Source organism: Loxodonta africana, chromosome 15, assembly GCF_030014295.1.
Source record: "Loxodonta africana isolate mLoxAfr1 chromosome 15, mLoxAfr1.hap2, whole genome shotgun sequence".
NCBI lineage: Eukaryota > Metazoa > Chordata > Mammalia > Proboscidea > Elephantidae > Loxodonta > Loxodonta africana.
The window spans coordinates 68,267,024-68,281,275 of record NC_087356.1 but is presented as its reverse complement, the minus strand read 5'-3'; the positions used below and the strand labels follow the sequence as shown (position 1 = coordinate 68,281,275).

Genomic DNA, 14,252 nt, shown 5'->3' with positions numbered 1-14,252 from the left:
ATTGCTACTTGATTCAATCTATTATTATCTTCCACTTTGGGCTGGGAGAAGCTTAAATGAGCTAATAAATGTAACAAATTTACAGTTCTATGTGGCACATAGTAAGTGTTCAATAAAATATTCTTCACAACTACAAAGAGCAACAGTAGCAAATACAATGAACTATTTCTCTAAACCTTAAATAAATTGCAAAAGATTAAAATTATGGCTTCAAATATTTCAGAAACTATATTCATTTTGGAAGCTGTTGTCATGAGGACCTTTTAGAACAATGTTTGCCAGACCGTAATTTCTGGTCAATAACCTAATGAATGAGAATATTACACACACAAGGACACTAATGAGAGCATCATAAGAAGGAAAAGAAAATTTTAATTCCTCCTTTGTTCCAATAGCTCATCTCCAGTGGACAGAAATCTTGAGGGACCTTCTGTCTGTATGTGTTTGATGAGACCTCTTGTATATCCAAACACTAGAAAAAAACATGCCACTCTGGCAACTGTCTCAGGTGGCACTACAAGGGAACTACACTAGGGATCATGACATTTGATTCATAATATTGACATGAGCATCTCAGAAACTGAGATCTGCATTCTGGGCCCTCAGTAAAAGAGAACCAAGGGGCCTCTAGTCTCAATGCCACCACTGACATTACTAAGAGCTTTTTCTTCAGAGGGGACTTGGTCTAAAGTATACAGAGCACCCTGGCTAAGCATTCCACACAGAGAAAAGGTGAGTATCTGAATCCCATGTCTTGTAGAAGCTTTTAATCTTCATGAAGTCTTACTCTCCTTACAACAATATAGGAATTTTCTAAAGCTACCTGTCAAATGGTTACTCTTTTTTTCCTGTAATGCATTCAAAGACAGAAAACTATCTTTTTTCATATTTCAGCATATCCTGATTTCAGATATGTTTATCATTAGCAAGGTTCCAATGTGGTAGTATATGTTTTGCAGAAGAGTTGAGAAGAATGCAAATAAGGCATGAAAGTGCTTTGTTGTTGTCTTCGTTGTTAGGTGCCATTGAGTCGATTTTAAACTCATATCGGTTCCACGTAATAGAGCAGAAGTATCCCATAGAGCCTTCTAGCCTTTAGTCTTTACAAAAGCAGATTGTCAGGTCTTTCTTCTACAGAGCCACTGAGTGGGTTTCAACTGCAAGCCTTCCATTTAGCATAAAAGTACTTAACTATTTTACCACCAGGGCTCAGAACACTCAATATTCTAAGTTACCAGAACAGTTCTTTGGATGTTCAGAGACTGGTCTGTACTAAGACCAACACATAAAACAGAAACAAAAAAGAATTAATTTCATCTGATGTTTATTTGCATGATCTATAAACTGGAAAAACAGAGTCTTTAACTTCCAATGTAGAGCTGGTACAGGGAGGGAGAATTGGAGATACCTGAATGACAAGACTTGCATCTATTTCTCACTGCATAAATAACCACCTATGTCTAATTTCTTCTTCTCTTCCTTCATAAAATTCCCAGAGGGAAATGGCAGCAAGAAATCACTCCACAGTGACTGAGTTTTATCTTTGCTGGGTTAACTGAAAAGCCAGAACTACAGCTGCCCCTCTTTCTTTTCTTCCTAGGAACCTATGTGGTCACAGTGGTGGGGAACCTGGGCATGATCACATTGATTGGGGTCAGTTCTCACCTGCACACCCCCATGTACTATTTCCTCAGCAGTTTGTCCTTCATTGATCTTTGCTATCCCACTGTCATTACCCCCCAAAATGCTGGTGAACTTTGTGATAGAGAAGAACACCATCTCCTATCCTGAATGCATGACTCAGCTCTACTTCTTTGCTTTTTTTGTTGTATCAGAATGTCATATGTTGGCTGTGATGGCATATGATCACTATGTTGCCATATGTAAGCCATTGCTTTACAATGTCACCATGTCTGATTAGGTCTGCTCCTGGTTGGTAGTTGAGGTATATATAATGGGCTCGATTGGCACCACAGCTCACACAGTTTGCATGCTAAGGGTGGTTTTCTGCAAGGATAATATAATCAACCATTATTTCTGTGATATTTTTCCACTACTGGAGCTCTCATGTTCCAGCACTTATACCAATGAAGTGGTAATTTTGAGCTTCAGTGCATTTAATGTTGTAGCACCAACCTTGACCATCCTTGGCCCCTATGTCTCCCTCATTGCCAGTATCCTGAGAATCCTCTCCACTGAAGGCAGGTCCAAAGCCATCAGCACATGCAGCTCCCACATTTTGGCTCTTACAATCTTCTATAGTTCTGTAGCATTCATGTACCTGCAGCCATCAAACATCGGCTGCATGGACAAAGGGAAAGTGTCTTCTGTGTTTTACTCCATTATTGTGCCAATGCTGAACCCTATGATCTATAGCCTGAGGAATAAGGATGTCAAAGTTGCTCTAAATAAAATCACTGAGAAAAGATCATTTTGCAGTAGCAAATATTTAGAATTCTTGAAGAAGATCCAGTAAGGAGGGAGTTCAGAGACAGCAACATATATTCATAAACAGTGAGATTAGTGCCATCACTTGATTTTTTGGAAGAAAGGTCTAAGGATACACTAGATACATAGTGTCATGTGCAGGGCTGTCACATGCAGGGCAGCATCAATTGTAGGAAGTCTCAGAGGTCACCAGTAGTAACCCATATTGCCTCTAATCATTTTTAAACATCTTCAAAGGCCTTCGTGTGGCGAGATTTTAATTTATATACATGGAATTTGGCACTTTGTTAGATAAGATTTACCTATCATAATACATAGAATGATCTGTGTGGTCTGTGTCCTTTGATCTTAATACTTCATGTATTATCCCTTGTTTACCAAGAAGTGTACAAACTCATCTGGAAAAAAAAGATCTGTAAAATAAATAATTTTTAATCACTTGAAATCCATGTGTGAGTAATTTTTATTGTATTATTCCTGGCATTGAACGAAGACATCCAGTGAAAAGCTTTTTTTTTTCACATGATGGGTGATAACTTGAAATAACTTTATAAAAATTGTATGTTTCAGAGGATTTATTTATATTTATATAGTAAAACTTTTTAAAGAAATTATAACAAAAATAATTTTTTGTTAGATGATATAAATCTTTGAATGACCTAGAAATCAGTCTGAACTTCATTTATAGACCATGGAGAATATTGATGACTTTTAAGAGTTTAATATCAGTAAAATCATTGTGAATCTCTGTATTACTATGTGTGTTAACGAAAAAAGACCAAAAAGAAAGTGAAGCTAAGGAAGGAAATTATGGCCATCATTATGGGAATGAACATGTTGAGCAAATGAAAGACATTTTAGAGAGAAACTCAATAAAAAAACCACACCAAACCCACTGCCCTCGAGTTGATTCCGACTCATAGCGACCCTATAGGACAGAGTAGAACTGCCCCATAGAGTTTCCAAGGAGTGTCTGGCAGATTAGAACTGGTGACCTCTTGGTTAGCAGCCGTAGCACTTAAACACTACATCACCAGGGTTTCCAGAAACTCAATAAGCTGTGACTAAAACAACAACACAACATTTATTAAGTTTTATTAAGTTCTGGTCAACAGCCAATAACGGTACTAAACACTTCCCAGGTGTTATTTTAAGTGTGTTTCACACCACTACCAAGAGATAAATATTAACATCTGTTTTTTTTAGAGGCTTGGAGATTAAAAATTGTTTGCCCAAGGTCACACAGCAAGTATGTGGTTGAGCAGAGATTTGAATGCAAGACTGCGTAACCATAGCCTATTGCTGTCGAGTTGATTCCTACTCATAGCGATCCTACAGTACAGAGTAGAACTGCCCTATAGAGTTTCCAAGAAGCAGATGATGGATTTGAATTGCCCACACTTTGGTTAGCAGCCTAGCAGTTAATCACTGTGTATATAACAGTCCAATTAAATTTATAAAATCATGAAATGCTGGACTTGAAAGAGGTAATAAAGATGACATATCCAGTGTTTTCTGCAGTGTTTTTGTCCTTGAACAATACAAGTGTTAAGTGGTTATGCAGGCTATGCTTAAAACAAACAAACAAACAAACCAACAGCACTAATTGTGAGTACTTGGCTGCATACTAAGACAGCTGATTTCATTCCTGGTTACGTCTGACTGCTAGAATGTTCCTACTTCTTGTGAAACAAAATATGTCTCTCCATGGTTTCCAGCAGTTTGTTTTACTTCAATCTCTTGAATACACACAAAAAGAGTCCAAAAAAAAATCAAAAAAGCCATTGTTGTTGAGTGGATTCAGGCTGCTAGCCACCCTATAGGACAGAGTAGAAGTGCCCCCATAGGGTTTCCAAGGCTGTCATCTGTACAGAGCTGACTGCCACATCCAAAAGTCTGGACACAACAATGACAGGAATGGAAGGGGGGCAGTGTTGTGGCAACTAGAAATGGATCAAGAAAGTTTGGCATAAATCGGAATAAATACCTTCTACTTGGCTTGCTAAGTCATTTGGTAGGCAAGTCAGAATTACAGTAGTAATGATGTTATAGTCATATTTGTCTATTCAACAGAAATCCACAAGGACATTAATTATGTAAAAAATTGATTAAATAAGAAACTGAAATAACATATCAGGATATAGAAAATATACATACATTTAAAATCATATTAAGGGAAATATATGATTCACAATTAATTGAACTCACTTATTACGGAAAAATTAACATTAAACTGAAAGGATATTTAAGAGTTTTTTGTAGTGGTGGAAAAAAGGGTAATTTTTTTTCCTTTTTTATACTTTTTAAAAAATAGAAAATAATTATATTTTCTCTAAAATTTATCTCATGATTAAATTGGAATTTTGTCTGTTTAAGATTGTAAAACTAATTCATGAAACTTAAAGATACAGAAATCATAAGAAAGCAAAAAGATCTCATAATCCCACAGATCATTCATGACAAGCTTCAGTGTCCTGTTAATGATCTTTGGTTTATAAATGTGAATGTGCAGACCATTTTTTTTATGTTTTTGTTTTAACATTGAGAACTGACTCCAGGACATAGGTCAGAGAAGCTTGCCCGGGACGAATGGATGAGGAAAGAGTAGGTCAGAGGAACTGAATTATCAGGGGCCTCCCAGAAAGTAGGGGTCTGATAAAGCACTGGGCAGCTGGCATAGGCTTAAAGGTCAACCAAAAGTTTTCTACACACACATTTAAAAATTTCTAATAAAACATTTGTCTTGAAAGTAATCAGTGACTCAGGAAAGCAGACATAAATTACAGCCACATTTAATTGGGCTGTTTGCTACATGGTCTTGGACACTGGGGCATTTTTGTCCTCAGACTGTAGAACAGGGAAATGAGCATGAGGATCATTGCCGTGGAAAACACAGGCTATCTTCTCCTGAGATGACAGGTTGGGATTCTGACAAAAATACAGGAGGATGCTTGAACCATCCAAACAAACAACTGCAAGTTGAGAGACAAAGATTTTGAGGGCTGGGCTCACTATCAGTTGAGCAAATTCAAAGAGGAAATTAAGACGGAAAAAAAAAAAAAAATGTGTTACAGCATATTGAAGAAATTTGAGAGTTTTTTTTTTTTTTTTATTAGCCAATCACTATCATTATATTGGCACTCTAGATCTCATAGATGACATCATTTTAGACTGAAAACAATTTTTAAAAAACTGGACAAAATATATAAGTGTTTGTAGGCCATGGACGAGTATTACAAAACTATGATTACTGAGTACAGAAAAACTCATCACCTAAGCCTCACAACCATGTTTGCTCTCTGCTAGGAGACAATTTCCTGACTGCAAAGCAGCAAACTGGTGTTCAAAGTATGGCAGTCCCACCTATCTGAAGAGCAAGACATCCCTGACATAGACGTATCTATTATGAAACCCTCTTATCAGGTGCATCTGTATTTGTGTTTTCATGTATTACTGATGAGTTGACCATTTTGCCATCGAAAAATATTCTTCTTTGCCCTTGGTAGATTTCTTTTTCTGATATCTAGTTTCACTGATATTGATATAGCTATTTTAGCTTTGTTTTTACATTGTCTTTTTTTCCATCTTTTTTACTTTTTAACCTCAGTAACTTTACATTTAAAATGTCTGTGTGTGTGCATGTGTGTGTGTGTGTGTGTGTGTGGTTTCTGGTTGGTTATTTTATTTTTTTAGAACACATGTACTTCTATTCTTTTTTCTCCCTGACATTCTCAGCTTTTGAATTGGAGTTTTCAGATTATATTTAAAGTAATTTTGATACGATTACGTTTAAACTTACCATATTGCTACTTGTTTTCTACTGGTAACAAAAATCTTTGTTTTTTTTTTTTTGTATTCTGTTTTCTCTCTCCTATTGGCTTGTTAGGAGCACAGTAGTGCAGAGGTTACAAACTCGGCTTCTAATCAAAAGGTTGGCAGTTTGAATCCACCAGCCATGCCTTCAAAACCCTGTGGGACAGTTCTACTCTGTCTTATACGGTTGCTACGAGTCAGAATTGACTCCATTGCAAAGAGTTTGGTTTTGGTTTTATTGGCTTATCAAAGAGTCCTGGTGACCTGGAGACGAAAATGGTTAAAGGATCTGCTTCTGAACTGCTAAACTCATCCAGCAGCTTCACAAGAGAAAGATCTGGTGATATGCTTCTGTAAAGATTACAGTCAAGCAAACCTTTGGGGCTGTTTTATTCTGCCACATGGGATTGATAGAAGTTGAGATCAGCTTGACGGCATCTAACAACAACATTAAAAACATTGACTTATCAGTTATACCTTTGTTTTTATTTTTGATGACTGATAAAGGTTTTACAACTTTAGTTTATTATAGTCTATTTTCAAGTAATATCACACCATGTCATGTATAATGTAGGAAATTTATAGTATACTTCCACTTATCTCCTCCCTTGATTTGTACTACAGTTGTTAACCATTTTACTTCTACTTAAGTTACAATATTTATAATACATTGTTATTATTATTCAATAGTATTAACCTTTCAAAGAACTTTTAAGTTGATAAAAATGCCTTTTATATGTCCCTGTAAATTTGCTATTCTTTTTTATATTGTGTAGACAGAAATTTCCATTCTGTTTATTTTCTTTGTGTGAGAAAGTGAGAAGACATCCTTTAATATTTCTTAAAGTTCGCACCTAATAGAGGCAATTATTACTTTTTTATTCAAGTAGAAATATATTTATATTCCAAAAATCACTTTTTAAGTATATTGACAGTTTGCATAAAATTTTAGGTTGATTATTATTTTGTGTAGTACTTCAAAAATGTTTTCCCACTGACTGCTCTGACAGCAATCACAATAGGGGGCCCCAATCAGAGCTGGAGAAAAATGCAGCACACAATTCTAACTCACACACACACACAAAAAAAAATGACTAAACTTACTGGTCTGACAGAGACTGGAGAAACTCTGAGAGTCTGACCACCAGACACCCTTATAGCTCAGTAACGAAGTCACTCCTGAGGTTCACTCTTCAGCCAAAGATTAGACAGGCCTGTAAAACAAAACAAGACTAAATGCGCACACAGCCCAGGGGCATGGACAAGAAGGCAGGAGGGAACAAAAAAGCTGGTAATGGGGAACCCAAGTTCAAGAAGGGGAGAGGGTTGACATGTTGTGGGGTTGGCAACCAATGTCACCAAACAAGATGTATATTAAATGTTTAATGAGAATCTAATTTGCTCTGTAAACCATCTAAAATACAAAAAAAAAAAAAAAATTTTAATTTTTCTCATTTTGTTCTTTTATCTTTTAAGAATAAAGATATCAAATTGTTGTTCCTTTAAAAATAATAGCCATTTCTTTGCCACATTTATAATTTTCTCTTTGCCTTTACTTTTTTAGTAGCTCCCCTCTGATATGCTTAAGTGTGGTTTTCTTTTCATCATTCTTGGGATTTACAGTGGTTTGTGAAGAGGATTTGAAGCACTTACTGCTGAAGATCAAAGACTACAGCCTTCAGTACAGATTGCACCTCAATATAAGGAAGACAAAAATCCTCACAACTGGACCAATAAACAGCATCACGATAAACAGAGAAAATACTGAATTTGTCAAGGATTTCATTTCACTTTGGATCCACAATGAATGCCCAGGGAAGCAGCAATTAAGAAATCAGATGACTTATTCCATTGGCAAATTTGCTACAAAAGACCTCTTTAAAGTGTTAAAAAGCAAAGGGGTCGAGTAGAGGACTAAGGTGTGCCTGCACCAAGGCATGGTATTTTTCAGAGCCTCATATGCATTCCAAAGCTGGATAATGAATAAGGAAGAGCAAAGAAGAATTGATGCCTTTGAATTATGCTGTTGGTGAAGAATATTAAATATACAATAGACTGCCAGAATAACAAACAAATCTGCCTTCAGACCTAGAGTCAGCAGAGTCCTGCTTTAAACATAATGTGTGAATCATGGGCTAAGGTAGCAACAGAATATTTGAATTTAGGATTCTCCTGGAGAATCCAAGATATATTGCTATATTATTTTGGGAATTAAAATGTAGTTTGGGTTGACTTGTGGAAAAGTCCAGTATGAGAGAGAAATTTTGTTGTTGTCATTGTTAGGTGCCCTCGAGTCTGTTCCCACTCACAGAGACCCTATGTACAACAGAACAAAACACTGCCTGGTCCTGTGCCATTCTCACAATCTTTGTTATGCTTGAGTCCACTGTTGCAGCCACTGTGTCAATTCATTTCACCAAGGGTCTTCCTCTTTTTCTCTGACACTCTATTCCACCAAGCAGGATGTCCTTCTCCAGGGACTCATCCCTCCTGATAACATGTTGAAAGTACGCAAAGTCTTGCCATCACCGCGTCTAAGGAGCATTGTGGCTGTACTTCTTCCAGGACAGATTTATTCATTCTTCTGGCAGTTTCTGGTATATTAAATGTTCTTGGCCAACACCATAATTCAAAGGCATCGATTCTTCTTCGATCTTCTTTATTCTTTGTTCATCAATAGAAGGATTCAGGAAAACAATACAAGAAAAAAACGACAGAATAATCACGCTGCTAGAAACCATACAGAAACAGAAAATAGAAATTCAAAAGAGTAACAATCAAATTTTAGAATTAGACAATTCCGTAGAAGGTTGTAAGAACAGAATATAGACAAGGGAAGACAGAATTAGTGAGATTTAAGATAAATCCCTTGACACCAATTTGTCTGAGGAAAAATATAAAAAAAAAAAAAAAAAGTGAAGAAAGCCTAAGGATTATGTGGGATACTATCAAGAGGAAAAACCACTGAGTAATCTGAGTACCAGAACAGGGGAGAGTAACAGAAAACACAGAGAGAATGGTTGAAGATTTGCTGGCAGAAAACATCCCCAATATCATGAAAGACAAGAAAATACCTATCCAAGAGGCTTAACAAACACCATACAGCTTAGACCCCAAAAGAAAGTCACCAAACTTTCTAAAACCAAAGAAAAAGAAAGAATCCTGAGAGTGGCTAGGGATAAACAAAAAGTCACCTACAAAGGAGAAGCAATAAGACAAAACTCTGACTGCACAGTAGAAACCATGCAGCCAAGAAGGCAATGGGATGACATATAGAAAGCCTTGGAGGAAAAAGAAATGCCAGCTAAGAATTATATAGCCAGTAAAATTGTCTCTCAAATATAATGATTACATTAAGTAATTTCCAGATAAACAGAAATTAAGAGAATTTGAAAAGACCATGCCAAAATTACAAGACATATTAAAGGGAGCCCTCCAGTTAGAGAAGTAACATCAGAAAAAAATCTAAGACTAGAACACAGGACAGATCAGCCCCTTATCAACCCAGACAGAGGATCCACAATAAAAATCAAAGCTAAAAGACTGAAAATAGGGAACCAGAGGCGTCAATATGTAAACAATGACAATGTCAAATCTAAAAAGAGGGAATAAGCAGTGTAATCACAAAACTTCAATATGTGAGAAAGTTAAGGTGATATTAGGATATAAAAGACTGGTTTAAACTTAGAAAAGTAAACATAAATTTCAAGGTAAACAAAAGGAAGCTACCAAATCTACCCATCAAAATAAAAAGGAGGAAAAACATAGAGGCGGGACCAAGATGGCAGAATAAACAGACACTTCTGGTGAGACCTCTTACAACAAAGACCTGGAAAAACAAGTGAAACGTGTATATTTATGACAACATAGAAGCCCTGAACATCAAAGGAAAAGTTAGAAAATGAATTAAGCAGCAGGGGGAGGAAGAGATGGTTCAGAAGCAGAGAGGAGTTTTGCACCTGAATTGCTGGCAGCCCTCAGGCTCCATTCCCAGGAGCGGCTGAGGTGGGCTGATACTAGCTTTTGGCTGCAGTTTCCGCAGTGAGAAGCAGCCAGCCACACAGCCTACTCACACGTCTGGAACCAGAGAAGAACTGCACTCTTGGCAAAGGCTGAGTACTTGCATATATTTTACCATGTACCCCGCCCCCAAGCCGACTTCAGGGACTGTTGATTTCCCTGGGCCTGAGATAGGCCCTGGTGAGCACCGAGAGCTATCCTTCCAACCCTGGAGATGGAATAAATTCTCAGCTGGGGAAAAATAAAGTGCCAGCTCCACTAACTGGGGGAGCTCAGGACAGAAGCAGCTCTTGTCCAGGCATATATGGTCCATGAATTTCAGTACCTTTCCCCTCTTCATGGACCTGTGTGGGCCTATTTTAGGAGAGTAGGCCCCTGTTGGCAGACTACAATTGTTTCAGCTGTGCAGTGGAGAGATTGGTATTTGACATTTGACACCACTTTGCCTATGAAACAGAGTCCTCACCTACTCACATCAGGGGCCTAAGGGCTGGTGGCTCCACACAGGCCACACAGCCACCCGTGACAGGGGTCCAAGGATAACTGGTACCTCCCAGTCCTTACAACCAAAACGTTGGGTGCCCACAGTCTGTCTGCAGAACCCACCCACCTGTACGCTATAGGGAAGAGGGACACGCTTTCCTCAGAGACACGGGGAATGATGCTCAGTCCCCACCTTTACTCAGAGCGTGAACCCCTGCTGCAACCAGATACCGGTACCTTCACCAATCACCCCTGCCCCTCTAAGACTGTAGGACAGAGTCCGTACCGCACACTTGGTTACCCGCTACCTGGACACCTGAGCTGAATACATACAAGAAAAGTGAACGGACTCCTAGACTGACATACCTGATAACAGCTCTAGCCATCTGGAGACAGAACATCAGAGCTTTAAAAGTGAAAATAATCAAGCTAGCTCACTCAAGCAACGCATTGGGGTATACCAATACAAAAAAAAGCAAAGGAAGAAGCTACAACACAGTAAGCAAACATAAAATAAACTAATAAAATAACTTATAGATGGCTCGAAGACAACAGTCAATATCAAATCACGTAAAAAAACCGCCTATGATCATTTCAACAAGCTCTCAAAACAATGAATCAGGAAATTTTCCAGATGAAAGTGCCTTCCTGGAATTACCGGAGGCAGAATACAGAAGATTAATATACAGAACACTTCAAGATATCAGGAAGGAAATCAGGCAATATGCAGAACAAGCCAAGGAACTCAAAGCTAAACCAGTTGAAGAAATTAAAAAGGTTATTCAGAAACATAATGAAAAATTTAATAAGCTGGAAAAATCCATAGACACACAGGAATCAGAAACGCAGATTAGCAATAAAATTACAGAATTAGACAATTCCATAGGAAGCCAGAGGAGCAGAATTGGTCAAGTGGAAGGCAGTATTTCTGAACTTGAAGATAAAGCACTTGGCACTAATATATATGAAGAAAAATCAGATAAAAGAGTTCAAAAAAAAGAAGAAAACTTAAGAATCTTGTGGGGCTCTATCAAGAAAATAACCTATGAGTGATTGGAGTACCAGAACAGGGAACAGAAAATACAGAGAGAATTGTTGAAGATTTGTTGACAGAAAAATTTCCTGATATCATGGAAGATGGGAAGATATTTTTCCAAGATGCTCGTTGAACCCAACATAAGGCAGGTTTTAAAGGAAAGTCACCAAGACATATTATAGTCAAACTTGCCAAAAGCAAAGCTAAAGGGAGAATTTTAAGAACAGGTATTTTTTTTTTTTTTTTTTTTTAGGGATAAATGAAAAATCTCCTACAAAGGAGAGTAAATAAGAATAAGCAATGACTACTCAGCAGAAACCATGTAGGCAAGAAAGCAATGGGATGACTTATATAAAGCATTGAAGGAAAAAACTGCCAACCAAGAATCATATATCCAGCAAAACTGTCTCTCAAATATGAAGGTGAAATTAGGACATTTCCAGATAAAAAGATTACCCAAACCCAGAAAAAGAAGATTAGGGGATTCATAAAAACCAAACCAAAACTACAAGGAATACTTCTTTGTTTTGAAAATCAATATCAGGTATGAACCCAAGACTAGGACATTGGACAGAGCAATCAGATGTCAACCCAGATGGGGAAATCACAAAAATAAATCAAGATAAGAAAAAAAAAATGCTCAAAAGTGGGAAATAGCAATGTTATTATGTAAAAGAAGACAATATTAAAACAATAAAGAGAGACTAAGAAATGAAGTTGTAGATCTTTCATATGGAGAGGAAGACAAGGTGATATAAAGAAACAACAGCTGGGTTTAAGTTTAGAAAAAATGGGAGTAAATATTAAGGTAACCACAAAGGAGACAAACTATTTTACATATCGAAATAACATAGAAGACAAAAACTAGAGACTTGGCAAAAACAAAATCAATAACAAATATGAGGAGAAGACAATATATAAACTACTTAGCACTAAAAATTAAGTGGGAAAAAGAAACTGTCAACAACACACAAAAAAAGACATCAAAATGACGGCACAAAGTTCATACCTATCTAAAATTACGCTAAATATAAATGGACTAAATGCGCCCACAAAGAGACAGAGAATGGCAGAATGGGTAAAAAAAAACAGGATCCATCTATATGCTGCCTCAAAGAGACATGCCATAGGCTTAGAGACAGAAAGAAACTAAAACTCAAAGGATGGAAAAAAATATATCAAGTAAACAACAATCAGAAAAGAGCAGGAGTGGCAATATTAATTTTTGACAAAATAGACTTTAAAGTTAAATCCATCAGAAAGGATAAGGAAGGACACTGTATAATGATTAAAGGGACAATACACCAAGAAGATATAACCGTGTTAAATATTTATGCACCAATGACAGGGCTGCAAGATACATAAAACAAACTCCATCAGCATTGAAAAGTGAGATAGACAGCTCCACAATAATGGTAGGAGACTTCAACACACCACTTTCAGTGAAGGACAGGACATCCAGAAAGAAGCTCAATAAAGACGCAGAAGATCTAAATGCCACAATAAACCAACCTAACTTCATAGACATATACAGAACACTCCACCCAACAGCAACCAACTATACTTTCTTTTCTAGTGCACATGGAACATTCTCCAGAATAGACCACATATTAGGTCATAAAGCAAGCCTTAGCAGAATCCAAAACAATGAAATATTACAAAGCATCTTCTCTGACCATGAGGCCATAAAAGTGGAAATAACAGAGAAAGCAGGGAAAAGAAATGAAACACTTGGAAAATGAACAATACCCTGCTCAAAAAAGACTGGATTAGAGAAGACATTACAGATGGGATAAAGAAATTCATAGAATCCAATGAGAATGAAAACACTTACTATCAGAACCTTTGGGACATGGCAAAAGCAGTGCTCAGAGGTCAATTTATACCAATAAATGCACACATCCAAAAAGAAGGGCCGAAATCAAAGAATTATCCCTACCACATGAACAAATAAAAAAAAAAAGAGAGAGAGAGCAACAAAAGAAACCCTCACGCACCAGAAGAAAACAAATAATAAAAAATAGAGCAGAACTAAATGAAATGGAAAACAGAAAAACAATTGAAAGAATTAACAAGGCCAAAAGCTGGTTCTATGAAATAATCAACAAAATTGATAAACCATTGGCCAAACTGACAAAAGAAAAACAGGAGAGAAAGCAAAGAACTCAAATAAGAAATGAGATGGGCAATATGACAACAGAGTCAACTGAAAGAAAAACTATGGCATCAGATTACTATGAAAAATTGTACTCTAACAAATTTGAAAACCTAGAAGAAATGGATGATTTCCTAGAAAGACACTACCTACCTAAACTAACACAAACAGAGGTAGAACAACTAAATAGGCCCATACCAAAAGAAGAGATTGAAAAGGTAATCAAAAAACTCACAACAAAAAAAAGCCCTGGCCCAGATGGCTTCACTGCAGAGTTCTACAAAACTTTCAGAGAAG

At 37.0% G+C, this 14,252-nt stretch overlaps 1 pseudogene; it reads left to right on the top strand.

Moving 5' to 3' along the window:
* Nucleotides 1-1,383: 1,383 nt before the first annotated feature.
* Nucleotides 1,384-3,010, top strand: LOC135227747 (olfactory receptor 8G50-like; annotated as a pseudogene).
* The last annotated feature ends 11,242 nt before the right edge of the window (nt 3,011-14,252 follow it).